The sequence below is a fragment of the Alligator sinensis genome, unplaced genomic scaffold (genome assembly GCF_000455745.1).
Source record: "Alligator sinensis unplaced genomic scaffold, ASM45574v1 scaffold1907_1, whole genome shotgun sequence".
NCBI lineage: Eukaryota > Metazoa > Chordata > Crocodylia > Alligatoridae > Alligator > Alligator sinensis.
In genome coordinates, this window is record NW_005843160.1 from 2,327 (window position 1) to 6,142 (window position 3,816).

General features: G+C 41.7%; 1 long non-coding RNA gene across 1 annotated transcript in view; it reads right to left on the reverse strand.

The window, feature by feature from the left end:
- Positions 1-88: 88 nt before the first annotated feature.
- LOC112548397 overlaps positions 89-3,816 on the reverse strand; it is a 17,775-nt gene continuing 14,047 nt past the window's right edge. Inside the window, exon 3 of the long non-coding RNA XR_003092170.1 lies at positions 89-439. This is a non-coding gene — a long non-coding RNA (uncharacterized LOC112548397). The remainder of the gene's footprint in view (positions 440-3,816) is intronic.

Sequence of the window (3,816 nt, forward strand, 5' to 3'; positions counted from 1 at the left end):
TGTGTATAAATATAATATGCTACAAGTAGACTCGCATCAAGAATGGAGTCCCAATTCAAGCAACTGCTCTTGCACTGAGGCAGTGGACCAAAGCCCATTCAGTTGAGGAGCTGCAGCACACCAGATAGGTGCGATCTAAGATGCCGCAGGCGTGCGTGTGTACGGAGGGAACAGGGGTCATCTAGCGTGGTTCTGTGACGAATGTGACTAGTGCTAGAGGAGGCTCTTTGCGCTATGTCATGTAGCGACAAAATTTTATTTTTGTCTCCTGTAAATTTTACATTATTGTACAATCAAACACACCGCGCATAGCGACTTACCTGATTTCCATTGGAGAAGGACGTCCGCACCTGGGTTCTGTGATCGCACAAACCTGGTCCTACAACACTTGGTGCATGTGCCATGATGGGAATCAGCTGGCTGCAGTGGCATGCAAGACCTGGAAGCAGTGGGAAACGGCTGTCAGCGGCGGTGCCCTTTTAATACACAGTCCCCTTCGTGTCAAAATGCATTGTGTCCCCCGACAAAGATCCTTGTACAATAGCTGCCTTGGTTGTCTGCAGGTTTTCTGTCTCGCTGCTTTTTTTCTCTCTTAAAACACCCTGGCTAATGACGTTTGTACTGCCGAAAGAAATAATTTGATTTTTCTTAACTGTAAGCCCTGTCTGCACTGAATCAGCATTTTTAACTGGAACTGATCTGAAATGCTCTTGCTTAAAAAAGTTGATGTAGTTTCTTGGCCAGCATTAAAGGAAGCAGATTTGGGTTGTGTTTCGGTCATCTTTTTTCAGCAGAGGCAATACGCCAGCACTTCATTGTAAGGATTTTTTGAATTACTGCAATCAAGAAAGGATGCAGAAAGGAAAGAATGAAATGAGTGCAGGTATTAAATAAAATAGCACCAACGTTTTGTTTCTGTTTGGAAATAACGTCTTTCCCACTTTAAAAATATACTTGCTCCAATTCAATTTTAAAATTAAAGTCATAATAGCCCACAGCTATATTGTGACACCAGATTCATCCTTTTCCATGGTTTTATACATGCAAGTGAAACTTAGCATTTGCTTCCTCAAAGCTGAGAACTGCAAAAATAAAGTAATCACCAAATAATGGAAGTAGAGCCAAGTATCTTTTTAAAAACTTCTCTGAGACTGTGGTTGTAACCCAAGAAAGCCAACCTGTGGCTCTTAGTGAACCTGGAAGTGTCCATTTAAAAGAACAGACAAAGAGAAGTGCATTGTGCTCTCTGCTCAGACTTGTTCTGCGGGAACCAGTTACCCTACTTTCCGGCGGTGACTAAAAGTTACTGTCATTTAGTTACACTGCAGTTTACAACATGAATACCAGAGAAAATGTCTCTGAAAATGGCAAGAAAAGCTGGGTTTGGTTTAGTTTTTTTTTATTTTTATTTTTTTTTTTAAAGCCCAGCTATTTTATAGATGCCAAGCTAAACTGAGTCAGATTTCTGGCGTTGCAATACTTGTTTGTTCTTTTTTTAAAGTGACCTGCTCACAAACATGGCACAAATACAGAACACGGTTGCACTTGTCTCTCTGGGCTATGCACATCTCTCTGTCTCTCTCTCTTTTTTTAAACATAATTCAAAATTATTAGCACTTGCACAGCCAGACCCGGAGCCAGGTTTTGTCACCTGCAGCTGACTGTCGTACATGGGATCATGGGGAGTGCAGAGACGGGGAGAATCAGGCCTTCATTTGGCTTTGCACTAAGTTGTAAGATGAAGTTATTTTCTTTCTCCTCAGAGAGTGTGTGTGTGTGTGTGTACGTGTGTGCGTATGTATGTATATATTAGCTAGCATAACATTGCAATAGTTGCATTGCAGTTTATACACACACTAGCTAGCAAAATGTGTGTGTATATTGTGTGTGTATATGCATGCGCGTGTATGTGTGTATATGAGTGTACGCATGTGTATATGTCTGTATGTGTGTGTGTATATTATGTGTGTATATGCATGTGTGTGTATGTGTGTGTGTATGAGTGTACGCATGTGTATATGTCTGTATGTGTGTGTGTATATTATGTGTGTATATGCATGTGCGTGGGTGTGTATGTGTACGCACGTGTATATGTCTGTATGTGTGTGTATATTATGTGTGTATATGAGTGTACGCACGTGTATATGTCTGTATTTGTGTGTATATTACGTGTGTATATGCATGTGTGTGTATGTGTGTATATATATGAGTGTACACATGTGTATGTCTGCATTTGTGTGTATCTGTGTGTGTATATGTGTGTATATGCATGTGCGTGTATGTGTGTATGAGTGTACGCATGTGTATGTCTGTGTGTGTGTATCTGTGTGTGTATATGCATGCGTGTGTGAGTGTACGCATGTGTATATGTCTGTATTTGTGTGTGTATATTGTGTGTGTATGCATGTGCGTGTATGTGTATGTCTGTATTTGTGTTTGTGTGTGTGTATCTGTGTATATGCATGTGTGTGTATGTGTGTATATGAGTACGCATGTGTATGTCTATCTGTGTGTGTATCTGTGTGCGTGTATGTGTGTATATGTGTACGTGTGTGAATGTCTGTATTTGTGTGTGCATATTGCGTGTGTATATGTGTACGCGTGTGTATGTCTGTATTTGTGTGTATATTATGTGTGTGTATATGCATGTGCGTGTGTGTATGTCTGTATTTGTGTGTGTATCTCCGTGTGTATATTATGTGTGTATATGCATGTGCGTGTATGTGTGTATATGAGTGTATGCATGTGTGTCTGTATTTGTGTGTGTGTATCTGTGTGTGTATATTATGTGTGTGTATATGCATGTGCATGTATGTGTGTATATGAGTATGCATGTGTATATGTCTGTATTTGTGTATGTTGTGTGTGTATATGCATGTGCGTGTATGTGTATATGACTGTACGCATGTGTATATGTCTGCATTTGTGTGTGTGTATCTGTGTGTGTATATGCATGTGCATGTGTGTGTATATGAGTGTACACGTGTATATGTCTGTATTTGTGTGTATATTATGTGTGTGTATATGCATGCGCGTGTGTGTATGAGTGTACGCATGTGTATATGTCTGCATTTGTGTATCTGTGTGTGTATATGCATGTGCGTGTATGTGTGTATATGAATGTACGCATGTGTATATGTCTGCATTTGTGTATCTGTGTGTGTATATGCATGTGCGTGTATGTGTATATGAGTGTACGCATGTGTATATGTTTGTGTGTTTGTATGTGTGTGTGTGTATCTGTATGTGTATATGCATGTGCGTGTATGTGTGTATGAGTGTACACATGTGTATATGTGTTTGTGTGTTTGTATGTGTGTGTGTGTATCTGTGTGTATATTATGTGTGTATGCATTTGCGGGTATGTGTGTATGAGTGTACGCATGTGTATATGTCTGCATTTGTGTGTTTGTATGTGTGTGTGTGTATCTGTGTGTATGTCTGTGCTTATAAATGTGTATGTTTTGTGTGTATATGAGTATATGTGTCCATATTTTGTGTGTATACCCACAGACCGCTATCCCATGCTCCTTATTCATGTGGGCACCGGAGACACTGCTCGGAGCGCTCCCAGCCGGGTCATGAGGCGCTACAGGGATTTGGGAGCGGGGCTCAAGGCTCTGGGGGCACAGGTGGTGTCCTCGTCGATCCTCCCAGTCTCAGGCTATGGGCCGAGGAGGGAGAGGAGGATCCACGTGGTCAACCAAAGACTGCGGCGCCGGTGTCGTCGGGAAGGCTTTGGCTTTCATGACCACCGCCCGCTCTTTGGCGAGAGAGGCAGCGAGCTGCTGGGAAGAGATGGCCTCCGCCTCTCTC